Below are 16,143 nucleotides of genomic sequence, written 5' to 3' on the forward strand. Positions count from 1 at the left end.
TGGAGTCACATATTGAGGACTGATATTTCCAATGGGTGTCTTGGGGAGTATAATATGAGAAGATGAGGAGTTTAGTCAATTATGGGAGACTGGAAGTTTATCCTCAGTATGACTTAAAAAAAACATATTTTAAAGCAGGGGAATATTGTAGTGATCTTTGTATTTTAAAAAGATACTCTCCACTCAACAACTAGAATGTTTTGCAAAAAATAATTCAGATAATTTCATTTCACCATTCACAACTCCACAGTGGTCTTCCATCTTACTGAGGGTAAAAGCCAGAGCCCTCCCTAGAACTAAAAAAAGTCACATTATCCAATTATCCCTGTTACTTCTCTGAACTCATTCCCTCTCCTCTTCTCCTAGTTTACTCTGCCCCAAGCACACTAGTTCTTTGCTGTTCCTTGACCATATTAGTTATCTTCCTGCCTCAGGATTTCTGACGTGTTGTTCCTGTGTCTGGAATGCTCTTCCTCAAAATATTTTTAAGCTCACTTTTTCACTTCTTCCAGGTTTTTGTTCAAATGTCATTCTCTTAGGACTCTTTGGACTAACCTATTTTAAATGAATATACCTCCCCATACTTCCCTCCTTCAACCATTATTTCTTTTCCTCCTTACTTTGTTCTACTTTTTCCACAGTAGTTATCAGCTTCTAACATGTTGTATAATTTACTCATTTATCATGATTACTGCTGACACTTCTCATTGGAATGCAAGCTCCACAAAGTGCAGGAAATACTGCCTATTTTGTTCACTATAGTATCCACATCACATATTAGGTTCTTGTATAAGCCCATGGGCATTAACTAGGAGAAAGAGAAGGAGACAGTTTATTTTTTTATTTTTTTAAAGATTTTATTTATTTATTTGAGAAAGAGAGAGAGTGAGAGAGAGAGCCCAAGAGGGAGTAGGGTCAGAGGGAGAAGCAGACTCCCTGCCGAGCAGGGAGCCAGATGCGGGACTTGATCCCGGGATTCCGGGATCATGACCTGAGCCGAAGGCTGTCGCTTAACCAACTGAGTCACCCAGGCACCCAAGAAGGAAACAGTTTAAAGGGAAATCATAACAAAGAAGACATTGAGGCCATTATCTAGATGATAAGGGCCTGAAGGAAGCAGTGGCAATAAGATTTATCTGAAGAAGATGGACTATGAAAAACAGATCTGGTAAGATTATGAAACACTGAAAACATACACAATGGAGAGAGGGAAAGCAACTGAGGTTTCTAGCATAAGTGATAACAATAAGATATGTTGCAACTAAGCTCCACTGTGGAGAACATGTAAGAGAGCTTGGCTTTGAGCATTCTGACTCTTAAAGGAATTAACATTCTCCACTGGAAACATCCAGTAGAACAAGTGACCCTGCCGATCTATTTCTTAGAATTTATGTCAAAGATGGGATCGCGAACGTGGGAGTCAAAAACTTATAGGTAATAATCAAAGACAAAAGGATGGATACGTCAGCTGAGATGCACTGAGTGAATGTGTAATTTGTATCATGACGACTCTATCGTAGTTTGTAAATAACAAGTTGTTTAGAATAATGAATATTGACTATGGGTGCATAGCAACAGTTGAGAATGCAGTTTATCATGGGCAAGGCAATACTTTTCCCCTAACATTACACCAACTTTGTATACTCCCTACCACTGTTCTCTCATGGTGATACTGACCATCCCTTATTTTGTTCAGGGGAAATCATTTCTAATGTTGATATATATAACTTAAATGTATGTGTGTGTGTATAAATGATATTTAAATATAAATGCTTATTAACAAAAGTGTAAAAAGAGGATTAAAGGCATCAAAGGAAATACTTAGGGTTTAAGGTAATTTAAATCTTCATGTTGTCCTATCAAGTAGTCTAACTATTGTCCCCTAATACACACAAACAGACACACACCACAATCATATAAACAAACTCCAGTATTTGTAATTTTAAGGGAAATTTTAAAATAAAATTGGCTTCAGGCACACACTTATTGACATGTGAGGTCTGGGAAAATGGAAGGCAATCTTCTAACCTTTGAAAGAGGATAAATAGTAGTAAGTCCATCTCTGTACAGACCTTCAGTTATATTAAGTTACTGTGTTATTGAGAATCAATGCAGGAAATTTAAATGATGAGCTTATTAATTTAGAGGCTTGAATCTATCTCTCTATCTCTCTATCTCTCTATCTCTCTATCTCTCTATCTCTCTATCTATCCGGATTGCTTTAATCTGGCACCTTTCACAATATACAATAAAAAAATCTATCATGTCCTATATATAATTTTATTTTTTCTTTATCATTTGCAACTGAATTCACTGATAATTGTCTGATTTAATATAAAAATTCACAAACTCTAGCACAGTCAATAATGCAAACCCCTTATTTTCAATTGCTTTATATTTAAGGCCCCTATATATCTTACTAGCATCAGCACTAATAAATACATCCACACTTATTTTGTTTTTTCGATACTAATGAAAAATGAAAAGAAAATAATAAAAGCCAATTTATTGTACAAACATTTCAATAGACATGTTAACTCTACCAAAAATGTGGTTGTGCCACAGACAGCTTGAACTTTTGTTCATCAGCTGGTAGACGAACATCTGACATAGAGGTTTTCATATATAATGTAAGAAATAAAGACTGACTCAATAGATAAACATAAAAATGAATAAGGCTGACAACAATTCAGTACTGACAGCATTCAGTGTTTTGGGAATTGATGTATCAAATGAGAAACCAATTGTTATTTATTTATTTTATTCATCTATTGGAAGGAGGATGTTGAAAGCAAGGGAATGTAGTCTTTAGGATCCCATAATGATGCCCTTTCTGAGGTGTTACTGTAGTTTATGGTTGGGTCTGAGCACCATGAGGAAAATTACATGTGCTTGAGGGCCTGGGAAGCTGAGGGACCTGTGTGGAGTCCGCAAACATGGAAGATAGGATCCAACCAGCTATAGAAAGTAAAATCGAAACTTCAAGATCTATTTTTTTTTTTTTTAAGATTTTATTTATTTATTTGACAGAGAGAGACACAGTGAGAGAGGGAACACAAGCAGGGGGAGTGGGAGAGGGAGAAGCGAAGCAGGCTTCCCGCGGAGCAGGGAGCCCGATGTGGGGCTCGATCCCAAGACCCTGGGATCATGACCTGAGCCGAAGGCAGACGCTTAACGACTGAGCCACCCAGGCGCCCCGAAACTTCAAGATCTATTAAGGACAAATTTGTCTTCAAAATATAACAGATGTGTTCTTTCCTTCTATAACTGACTTATCAGAGAGGAGGGGCACTTGGGTGGCCCAGTCGGTTAAGTGTCTGCCTTCAGCTCAGGTCATGATTCCAGGGTCCTGGGATTGAGCCCCGAGTCCGGCTCCCTGCTCAGTGGGGAGCCTGCTTCTCCTCTCTTCCCCGCTCATGCTCTCTCTGTCTCTCTGTCTCTCTCTCTCAAATAAATAAATAAAATCTTAAAAAATATATATCAGAGAGAATAAAAGATCCTTTCAACTTTTCCTATATTGTTTCTATATTGTTTCATTAAACTATTGCCTAATATTTTCACAGTTGGAAAATTTTACACAGTGTAAAAGAAAAATGCGTAGCCTTCCTAATTCAAAGAGATGCCTTGCAGTAATTATATTAACAGATAGTATAGGTTCAAGTTTACTTAGAGAAAATAAAATGGTACAAATAATTCACTTGGAAATAAACAATCTTTATGATTTTCTATCAAATTTCCCTACAGTCTTACATATTCTAAAGATGATATAATGCCACAGCAATGCACTGGAGTTATGAAAATAATTCAGCGAGAACTAGTTGAAGAAAAACTATCTGAAGCAAAAACACTTTTTTAAATATTAAAACAGTGAAGCAAGTGGGACAAAAGAAGAGCCAACAAACAGAAAAACATAACACATTTCTAAATGAAAATAGTACTATTAAAGAGTCCATCATCTTCACACTCAGACATTATATATTTAAAATATTTGCAGTCAAAATCATCGTAATGTTACATAATTTGAAGAAAATAGACTAAAATAAACGTGTTCTGGTCACTATCCTAGCTCCACCGCTTACTATAGGGGAACATATTTAAACTTCAAGGTTCTATTGGGTGGAATGGCTAAAATTTTCTTACAGCCTAGTGTGGTTGGGAAACAAAAATGAGATAATCTATGAAAAGTGCTTACCACAGGCCTGGCCCACAGTAATTATTTCAAGGCAAATGTAAGGTATGTGTAAATGTTTACTATTAAAAGCAAAGGTACAATAATATCTCAGCTCTTGGAAACTTACTGGAATTACCCATATCCCACCTCTCAATCAAGGTTACAAGATCATAATACTTCTTCTGTTATCAGTGCTGAATGTTAACACTTTTCTTTGTAGATAGAGAAAAGGGGCCTGCATTTTAAGCCATCCTAAGTCAAACTCACCTGTGAATGAAACTAAGTAGAAGTTTTTTTTTAAGATTTCATTTATGATGTATGTATGTATGTATTTATTTAGTTTTAAGAGAAAGAGTGAGAGAGGGAGAGAGAAAGCATGCATGAGCAGACAGAGGGAGAGGGAGAATGAGAAGTAAGCTCCCCACTGAGCAGGGAACCAGGCAGACACTCAACTGACTGAGCCACCCAGGCCTCCAAAATACACAGAAGTTTTGTACAAGATCACATCAACGTGCAATTAGAGCACAATATAGTAAGAATAATCCACAACAAGACTAAGCTAGAAATAGTGATATTAGAAAAAATAGGCAGTTCAATTACACAAAAATCGCAAGAACAACAACAACTAGAGTGAAAATAGGAAAAGTTTTCTCATCTGTAGTACAGAAGACAAAGAGTCTCTCAAAACAAGTATGATTATATGAGAAAATTTTTATCCATGTTGAGTGAAAAAAGTAAAAGAAAATGTATATATACTTTGTAAAATTATACACACACACATCCATTATATATAGCTGTTGAACCTGATATTACTCTAGACTTTTTCAAAATGAAACAGAGTATTAGTTTACCATTTTGACTAAACCGATTATTGTTTATCAACAACTCAATAAAATCCATGATCATATGAATAGTATATCTCTTCTTGCAAATCTATAAATGCACATTTTTTAAAAAAGCTTGTAATGTTCCTGGAAACTTTATCTGGAATAAATAGGAAGACTTTTTTTTTACCTCTTAAACTACAAAAAAGACAAGAATATGTTTATTCTCCATTACAATGACTTGTCATCTATGAACTATTTATTGATCATGCAATAAGAAAAAAATATAGAATGGCAGTATCCTTGTTTGTCCTAATGTGTCATTTTTAATGACAAATTAATAAATATTTATCTTGGAAATTCAAGCAATGAAATAAAACTACTTTTCTCTGCTGTTATCACATATTTACCCACTTCTGTTTACCAGACATGAAACGAGGAGCAACTGCTGTTCAAGACCATCTTTTATTCATAGGCTAAATTTTCATGTACTTTACAGCTCTTTTATAGCTCTTTTCTCCTAATTTTTTTAAAAAAATTCATTTACTTCAAAGTTATATTAGAGTATATTGAAGTAGTTTATGAATCATTTTGTATCACCATTGATTATGCATATGAAACAATAGAATATTGATAAGTACAGTGTAGCTCATTTACAAAGTTGTGCCTAGAGTTATTAAAAAATCCAATGCAATTCATTTTTAACGATCTTAAAAAGTTATATTTATATTGTTTTCTTTCAAGGCCACACTTATGACTATTCTATAATCTAAAAGGTAAACACATGATAACTCAATCTTCCACTAGGAACAAACTTAAGCATCCTTATTTTCATTTTTATTTTGTTGAGTACGTATAATTCAAAAAACACCCTTATTTCACACTTATTTATAAAAAGCAATTAGTCTTTTCCTCATAAACTCATGTATGAGTAGCAATAAAAAGCACTATTTCCCAAGGGTAGAAAATTGTTTGAGGGAATAAATATACTAAGAATTAGGAGATTATCCCTCTCAAGATATCTTAATATTATGATCCCTTATCTTACCATAAAGTTTTCTTTATGTTTTATTATGGTATTTATAAAATTACACTCCTCTGTTTACATTATTTACTAATTTAATTATAAACTCTCTTTCATAATTGCACACAGTACTTGACACATGGTAAGAATTCAATAATTCCAAACAAAGTTGGTGGGTAAATGTCTTATTTTTTGTTAGAAAAAACAAAAGAATACTTAAGTTGATTTATTAAAGTTTTCTGAGAACCTCTTGAAGAAAATGCAGCAGGGCCAGCATATATAAAGTTTTAGAGCTATCGGGAGTCTTAGAAATCATCCAGCCTCAGCATTTCATTACACAAATGAGCTGTCTGGAGCCCATGGAGGTTATAGAGTTAGCTTGGTATCATGTCAGTAAAATTAGAGCTGGAACTGGGTCTGAAACCTCCTGACTCATCAATCAAATACCCATTCTTAATCTCATACTGGCTTTCCAAGCTCTATATGTAAGATTTTTAAAGCTCTGTTTGCCTTGATCAATCTAATTCCTTCTTCCTCTCCCTTTCACACTCTCTCTCTAGCAATATAGTTACAATAAATAACAATTTAACTGGTCTAGATTGATGTAGAGATCAGTTAGAATGGTGTAATATCTTGGGTCCTTCTCATGAACAATAAATATTGCCATGAATGTACTGGTTAATATAAGTTTGATCGAAGGCCAAATGAATTACCTTTTATTCTTCTTTTTGAATTACCTTTTATTCTAAATATTAATTTATTAATGACTTGAAATATAACTTCCCACATATTCTTAAATTACTCTACATTAGATGTTTAAATAATAAAATACAAGTGTTGGTTAATTTTTATTATGTCCTAATATAGGATCTTTTATAATTGTATATGGTTAAAGCTATCAAACTAACAAAAACCTTTAGAAAAAGCTTATACTAAATGTATATATATAAATACATAAATTTATATATAGTATAATATATGTTGTAGTCAATAATATATGATAATTATATAATAATAGGATACTAAAACATAATTTTATATGTATAACTATATGTTTTTAGATATATAAGTCATAATTATATAATAATTCTGTCATATTTGTCATTTATGATATATAATTATATGACATTATATGTGATACTTGATTATAAATTTTACATAATAATTAGCAATTACATACATGTATCATTTCTGTTTTTTCAAATGTGAATACTGAGTTTATTTATTTATTTATTTATTTATTTAATATTTTATTTATTTATTTGACAGAGACACAGAGAGAGAGGGAACACAAGCAGGGGGAGCGGGAACGGGAGAAGAAGGCTTCCCACAGAGCAGGGAGCCCGATGCAGGGCTCGATCCCAGGACCCTGGGAACGTGACCTGAGCCAAAGGCAGACGCCTAATGAATGAGCCACCCAGGCACCCCCAAATGTGAATACTGAGTTTAAAGATACTTTTACTATTTATTTTTTTCTTCTGTCAGTCATTAATTCGTATTTTACCACTTTACTGAGCATTTAACATCAAACTACAATTCAATGTAGTCTGAGTTGTTTATCATGCTGCAATATTTCTGGGGTTTAATATTTAATTGGGAAATGAATTTTCAAATGTATTGGTAATTACAAAAAGCATATGAAATGTTCATATTGGAGAAAGATATTCTGGTAGCAAGGACTTCATTTATTTTTGAAATTGCTTTATTACTTATAGTAAGTTTCGCGGGAAAAGTATAAATTCATATGCAAAATGCTCTGTCAAGTGAAAAATACATGAGTGTATCAATACTAAATTTAATTGCATCTTCACACAATAATACACATTACACTTAGTCCATTACACACAATTAATATCATGATTTAAAATATATTTGACATTGTCAATATTTCTTGAACCTGCTCTAACCATTTAATAGAAGTTTAAAATAGTACATGATGTATAATCAATGCCCAGATGACTCATATCTTTACATGAAAAGCAGAAACACGAATCAAATACAAATTCAATGTAAAGGAGCAAACACCATCGTTGAATTATTTATCTATGCAAATGACTTTATGCTGAAAACTATTTCTCCTAATTCTATTCCCCATAACTTCAATAAATAACACACTTTTAAGTATTAGAATCATCCATTTATAGGACTGCATTTTTTCTTTTTTTCTTTTATTATGTTATGTTAATCACCTTACATTATATCATTAGTTTTTGATGTAGTGTTCCATGATTCATTGTTTGTGCATAACACCCAGTGCTCCATGCAGAACGTGCCCTCTTTCATACCCATCACCAGGCTAACCCATCCCCCCACCCCCTCCCCTCTAGAACCCTCAGTTTGTTTTTCAGAGTCCATAGTCTCTCATGGTTCATCTCCCCCTCCGATTTCCCCCCCTTCATTCTTCCCCTCCTGCTATCTTCTTCCTTTTTTTTTTTTTAACATATAATGTATTATTGGTTTCAGAGGTACAGGTCTGTGATTCAACAGTCTTACACAGTTCACAGCGCTCACCATAGCACATACCCTCCCCAATGTCTATCACCCAGCCACCCCATCCCTCCCACCCCCCACCACTCCAGCAACCCTCAGGTTGTTTCTCAAAGTCCATAGTCTCTCATGGATTGCATTTTTAAAAGCTATCTGGAGTTTATTCCTTAGGGGAAGCAGTGATACTTGAAACATGAGGATAAAATGTATGATTATAAACAATATTAAGTTAGGTATATTCATAAAGCATGTACAAAATAAACAATAGAACAATGAAGTATAAAATGTAAGAGATGAGGCACAACGTAGGTCAAAACATAGCATGTGAAATAAACTATTAAGCTGTGAAGAGAGTAATATAAAAGACAGGGCACACATTTTATTTAGGAACAAAAGAGAGTCTGTCTTCTTGGAGAGCAATTGCTTCAGTGCAGTTTTCACTTTACTTGCCACCATGAGTCCAGGCAGGCCTATAATGACTGACTGATTTTTTCATACCCTATAAATTACTCTCCATCAAAATCAGACACAAGCGCCCACATGTAAACCTGTTGAGAGAGACTATATGTCCTTTGAGCACACATTAAAATACAAAATTACACACGAGGCTAGAAAAAAGAAATTTTCTCATATTCTTAAAGTGTCTATTCAGTTTGATGTGGAATAAGGTAAACTGGATACAATTTAGTCACAACAAGGTTGCCAAATAATATCAGGACTCTTTTGTGCTCAAACCATGGTTACCATGGAATTTCAGTATGTGGCACTTGATTGGTCTTGGAGAGGCCAAATCTATAAGCTCACTCCTTACAGATGCTGTTTTGACTTATTTCTTAAATAACGCAGACCTAAAAATCACAGCAATTGGAAGAAACTATATAGCAAAAAAGGTTTTCCTTAGGTTCCTGACTATATACATATATATATATATATATATATATATATATATATATATATATATTTAGAAAATTGACACTTTCCTAAAAGCTACATTTATGGTAGCTATAACTGATCAGGTTACATAAATGGTAACCTTGTACTTCATTATCTGAAGGAATATTGTTATTGCCCTAGAGTTGGCTTAGAGTTTTCTGAGGTATTCAATATTAATAATAATAAAAAAAAGTGAAGTGAAGTTTCACTGCCACAGGGCAGTGACAAACAACAAACAGATTGTGACCTGGTTCAGGGCCGTGACATGCTGCCTGCGTTCTGGTGAGAGCCGTTACACAGGCAATGCAGGTGTTGCTACCACCCTGGACCTGAACACCACTCCCCCCCCGGACCAAAGAAATTACATCTAAAGGAACTCAGGAGTCAGGGGTTCTTTTCTGTTACTTCACATAAAAAAATAAATATAATCCAAGGCGGTTATTGTTACATTCTCTTTTAGAAATGAAAGCAAACAGAAGTGAAATATTTAAAAATGATTTTATAGTCTTTGTTTCATAGCAATCTCATTGCCTTTTAGTTATTGAATCTACTTCAAATGACCACCAACTCTGAAACACAACGGTAAAACAAAACAAAACAAAACCAATTATTTCTAAACCCAAGTTCAGAATCCAAATTTTTTTGAGCTACTGTAAATACATCATCATATAAAACTAATAGTGTTTTATAATCATTTTCAACAACAGTGTTGTCAGCTATCCTTTTTTAAGTAAAAATACAAAACTAGGAGTTGTGTGAAAGGCTAAATTTAATATGACAAAGAACTGGAATTAGGATAGGGTCCTCAGCCCATATTGCCTTTCCCTTGGAGATAGTCCTCTCTAATTGCAGAAGAACATGCGTAGGCTATTCCTTATGGTTTTTCTTATTCCTTTTCCAAATCCCTTCTGTATCTCTAAATACAACCACTCCAAGATATGCCTCTATGAGTTCTCTCTTTGATGGAATAAGAAAAGAAGCAGTTAGACTGAATATACCAAAGATGTTATCCACTCTAACCTACAATTGAGCAAATGCCACTAAATTCGCACACAAGATCTGTTGTCAGGATGAGTGAGCAAAGAATTACACTACACAGAGCCTTTCACTTCATTAATTTCCATTTTATAATGTATTTTATTAGTATATTTCTAAATCTACCCATTTGGTACTCATCGGGAGTCTCAGCCAAGCAGTTAACTGTGAACTGATCCTCCAGATGACATAAAAATTTATCAATTGGATTATCTATTTTGCTTCCTTTTGACAAAGTAACTAAAAAATGTGCAGATGCAAATGTCAAGTATTGGAATGAAAGAAACTAACACCACATTGGAGAATGATGGCAGCAGAATCAAGGATACTGCCAATTCATCATGGCTAGTGAGTGCACACAAAGCACAGCCAGAGACAATCTGTCACTGTCAAAATGCCAACCGCAAAATGCTCTGCCATACTGGGATAGTAAAGCAAGGCACCTTGTTAGATATAGGCTTCTCTTGTGTTTCAAATGTAATCAAACTATTTCATTATATTTTTATGTTCTCTTTTAATGTAGGAGTCAGTAGAGTGCACCGTACCATTTCCCACAGCTCCTGCTGTTTTAAAATCTACCTTACCAAAATTTTTTGTATTACGCCTCCAAAATTCCATATTTAATACTACTATTCTGAACTACTTATTAAAACATTTCTTATTGCTTATGATTACACATATAAAACTTTTCATTATAGCCTTCTGAGGTTTCAGCAGTATTGAATATTTCCGAATTACTTAAGCATATCAAAAGCTCTGAGTGCAGTTATCTTTTTTATAATAGGACAACTAAAGCCTGTGCACAGACTAGCTAAACTTTCATACTGAAACTGTCATATTCTTCCATTTGTCACCCAATTAAACAAGCACCCGAGAGAACTGATAAGCGCAACATGCTAAAACTCAACAGACTCAGGAGTAATTAGAAAGACAGAAGTGGATTTCTTGTTTCAACTGGCCATTACAGAAACAGTTCTGTCGTCACTTCTTTCTCTCTTTTATTTTTTTTCCAAAAAATAATTGGCTTTGCTCACACAGAAAAAGTTTGGATAAACCCAAATTTTTTAGCAACTGATCATCTCTAAAAGTCAGCACTAAGATGACTTCGAACAAACAAAAATTATATGAGAAGCAAGAATCTTATAATCCACATGAATTACATCCATATTATTAAAATTCTAAGAGCCAGGGGGAAAAAATACAATATATTGGACAAATCTCTTAGCAATATTGCAATCACACTCTACAGTGTTGCCCTCCCCTACTTTTTTTTTTTTTTTTAGGTTGAAACACAGCCTGGGGATTATAATTAATATAATTATTTATCACAAAAAATAATGCAACACAACAAAAACTGGAAAGAACAAAAAGCTTAATCATTTTTAAACTATATATTTGTGTATTTCCTGGAATAAATTTAGAAATAAAAAATAAAAATCCAATGTGAACTCTCACTGCAATTCTTTTTTTTTTTTTAAGATTTTATTTATTAGAGAGTGAGCGAGAGAGAAACAGCATGAGAAGAGAGAGGGTGAGAGGCAGAAGCAGGCTCCCCGCTGAGCCGGGAGCCCGATGTGGGGCTTGATCCCAGGACTCCGGGATCATGACTGGAGCCAAAGGCAGTCGCTTAACCAACTGAGCCACCCAGGCACCCCTCTCACTGCAATTCTTTCTCTTTTATTACCTTTTCCCCAAAACCTAATCCTCATTATATTATTTCTTCCTATTTATTAGATTCAGAGATCAGGATTCCGAAGGGACTTTTCTATCTCCATGGTACCTCTGGGACTTCATGGAGCTTTATTGGCAGCAAGCATTTCCCAGAGTGCAGTCCAAAGACCACATGCACCTATGGTTATAAAACACCAAGTCTATTAATGTTGAATCTCTGGAAGTGCTCTTTAGACAACAACCAGGTGATTCTTAGCCACAGTAAACACTGAAACCCATCAAGCTAGTAAAGAAAAATCTTAAAGAAAAAAAAAAAGATTCCTCAGTGGGTATATAATCTCAAATTATATGTTTTCCTTTTTCCTTATAAAAGATTATAAAAGAAAATCCCTCTTCTTTCATATCTCATTCATTTAACATTGGTAGGGAAGAACTTTTAAAAGGATTCATTCTGAACAATCTAACTTTGACTTACTCTACTTTTCATAAAAATATTTTGTTCTAATTATTTCCTATGGACGATTTTTAAAAGTAAAAAATAAGCTACTTTGCCCTTCAAAATAATTACAATTTAACCTCTTCTTGGTTCAGTTGATGTACAAATAATCTTATAATATAATTGAGTATAAAGATATTTGCCCATGCATTACATGGGACCTGCTGAGAATGACTGAGCTGTTACTTCAGATATATTTTATTGAGGTGTCATTTCAGCTGTACAGATTGCTCCCTCACCCTATGTCACTATAAGTTTAATTTTATCTATGGATATAACTACTGTGACTCCTACTACCAGTCCTTTTTGTCTACCTGAAAGTCTATTACTAAGACTTATCAGTGAGGAAGTCAAATAAGCAAGCTGGATAGATTTGTTTCTGAATAGTTTCTAAGCAAAACCTGGAGGCTTTTTCATATTAAAAAAAAAAAGAACATGAACTTTAGGAACGAAAATTATAAAATCTCTTTAGATTACTTAGGCATCTTCTCTACTTGCCTTTAAATTTTCTGACATTATAGTTTAGGCTATTGAAAAATGACATTGAAATTTTGAAAAGCAATATATTTCAAATTACAAATACCCATATTACACTTAATTATATTGTGACACTAGATTTTCAAGCATTGAGAATGAAACAATGAAACAATTAGGTTACCAGAAAGGGAACCAAATTGCAATTATGAAATTGGTTTCTATCTGCAGCTTTGTCACTTGCTTAGTATATAAATATCTCTGTATATAAAAATAAATATACCTGAATTACTTAGGTAAAAATAGATTTATATCTAACATATATATGCATATATATATATACTTTAGTTAAGCTCTGTTTGATGTAGGATGTTAGCTATGCATTTGTCATATATAGACTTTATTGTGTTGAGGTACATTCCTTCTATACCCACTTGGTTGAGACTTTGTATCATAAATGTTAAATTTTGTCAAATGCTTTTTCTGCATTATTGAGAAGATCATATGATTTTTATCCTTTGTTTTGTTAATGTGGTATCATGTTGATTGTTTTGCAGATGCTGAACCATCTTTTCATCTCTGGAAAAACTCCCACTCAGTTGTAGTATGTGATCTTTTTAATATATTGTTAAATTCAATTTGCTAATATTTTGTTGAGGATTTTTATATCTATGTTCACCGGGGATATTGGCTTATAATTTTTTTCTTTCTTTTTTTTTTTTTTTTTGTTGTTGTTGTCATTGTCCAGTTTTAGTATCAGAGTAATGTTGGTCTCAAAAAATGAGTTTGGAAACGTTCATTGATCTTCAATTTTTGTGAGTTGTTTGAAAAGGATCAGTATGAACTCTTCTTTGAATGTTTGGTAAAATTCACTTGTGAATCTAATGGTCCTAGATGTTAGTTTTGGGGGAGTTTTTAAATTACTGAATCAATTTCAATACTTGTAATCAGTCTATTCAGATTTTCTATCTTTGTGTTCAGTCTTGGAAAGTTGTGTGTTTCTAGGAATTTATCCATTTTTTTCTAGGTTATCCAATATGTTAACACATAATAGTTCATATTAATCTCATATCCTATGTATTTCTGCGGCATCAGTTGTAACTTCTCCTTTTGAAGTTGACCTGTATTAGTATGAAATTCCCACTTAGAACTGCTTGTGTTGTGTCCCATAGGTTTTTAAAAGTTATGTTTCCATTTTCATTTATCTCTAGGTAATCTGATTTTCTCTTTGTGTTGAGAAAACCGGAGAGCCTCATGCAAAAGAATAAAAATGGACCACTACATTACTCCATATATGAAAATAAACCCAAAATGCATTAAAGACTTATATATAAGACCAGAAACCATAAAAATCCTAAGAGAAAACACAGGCAATAAGCTCTTTGACATTGGTCTTAGCAATTTTTTTGAACCCAGACAAGGGCAACAAAAGCTAAAATAAACAAATGGGATTATATTAAACTAAAAAGCTTTCACACAGTGAAGGAAACCATCAAGAAAACAAAACAAACCATGAGAGACTATGGACTCTGAGAAACAAACTGCGGGTTCTAGAGGGGAGGGTGTGGGAGGATGGGTTAGCCTGGTGATGGGTATTAAGGAGGGCACGTTCTGCATGGAGCACTGGGTGTTATATGCAAACAATGAATCATGGAACACTACATCAAAAAACTAATGATGTTATGTACGGTGATTAATATAATAAAAAAAAACAAAAAACAAAAGCAACTTACTAAATAGGAGAAGATATTGGCAAATCACACATCCAATAAGGGGATAATATAAAAAAAATTAAGAACTTACACAACTTAATGTAAAAAAACAATTTAAAAATGGGCAGTTAGGGGTCCCTGGGTGGTTTAGTCTGTTAAGCGTCTGCCTTTGGCTCGGGTCATGATCCCCAGGGTCCTGGGATCCAGCCCTGAGTAGGGCTCCCTGCTCAGCGGAGAGTCTGCTTCTCCCTCTTCCACTCCCCCCTGCTTATGCTCTCCTTCTCTCTGCGTCAAATAAGTAAATAAAATCTTAAAAAAATAAAAATAATAAAAATGGGCAGATAAATTAAATAGACATTTTTCCAAAGAAAACATACAAATTGCCAGCAGGCACTTTAAAAGATGCTCAACATCACTAATCGTCATGGCAATGCAAATCAAAATCACAATGAGATATCTTAAACCCGTCAGATTGGCTATTATCAAAAATAACAAATGTTAGTGGGTATGTAAATTGATGCAGTCACTATGGAGAACAGTATGGAAGTTCCTCAAAACAAAACAAAAAATAGAAGTACCATATAATTCAGAAATTTCACTTCTGGTTATTTATCTGAAGAAAATGAAAACAACAATTTGAAATGATATAAGTACCTCTATATTCACTGTAGTACTTTGTACACTAGCTCAGTTATGAAAGCAACATAAGTATCCATTCAGAAATGAATGGGATGGATAAAGAAGATAGATGTAGGTAGGTAGCTAGGTAGATAGATAGATAAGATGGAATATTATTCAGCCATAAAAAAGAATGAAATCTTGCCATTTGTGACAACATGGCTAAACTTATGCTAAGAGAAATAAATCAGACACAGAAAGAGAAGTGCCATATGATTTCAATTCTATGTGAAATCTAAAAAACAAAACAGGAACAGACTCATAGATACAGGAAACAGTTAGTTATCACAGACGAGAGGGGTTGAGGGGTAGGTGAAATAGGTAAAGATGATTAAGCAATACAAATTTCCAGTCATAGAATAAATAAGTCATGGTAATGTAATGTACAGCATAGGAAATACAGTCAATAACATTGTAATAACTTTTTACAGTGACATATGGTAATTAGACTTATGGGGATCATTTTGTAATGTACAAAAATATTGAATCACTATAATTTACACCTGAATAATAGGATATTGTATGTCAATTTTCCTTCAATAAAATGTTAAACCCTATACATTTACAAATACAGCTTTTTGTTATAGAAAAAGGAACTGCAGACTCCAAAGTGTAATCTTCATATTAGTCCAGTTTTT

The 16,143-nt window shown here is 33.7% G+C and overlaps 1 protein-coding gene across 3 annotated transcripts in view; it reads right to left on the reverse strand.

The window, feature by feature from the left end:
• BRINP3 (BMP/retinoic acid inducible neural specific 3) overlaps nucleotides 1-16,143 on the reverse strand; it is a 400,507-nt gene that overhangs the window by 139,388 nt on the left and 244,976 nt on the right. The gene's annotated exons all lie outside the window — the stretch shown is intronic.

This window comes from Zalophus californianus, chromosome 10 (genome assembly GCF_009762305.2).
Source record: "Zalophus californianus isolate mZalCal1 chromosome 10, mZalCal1.pri.v2, whole genome shotgun sequence".
Lineage (NCBI taxonomy): Eukaryota > Metazoa > Chordata > Mammalia > Carnivora > Otariidae > Zalophus > Zalophus californianus.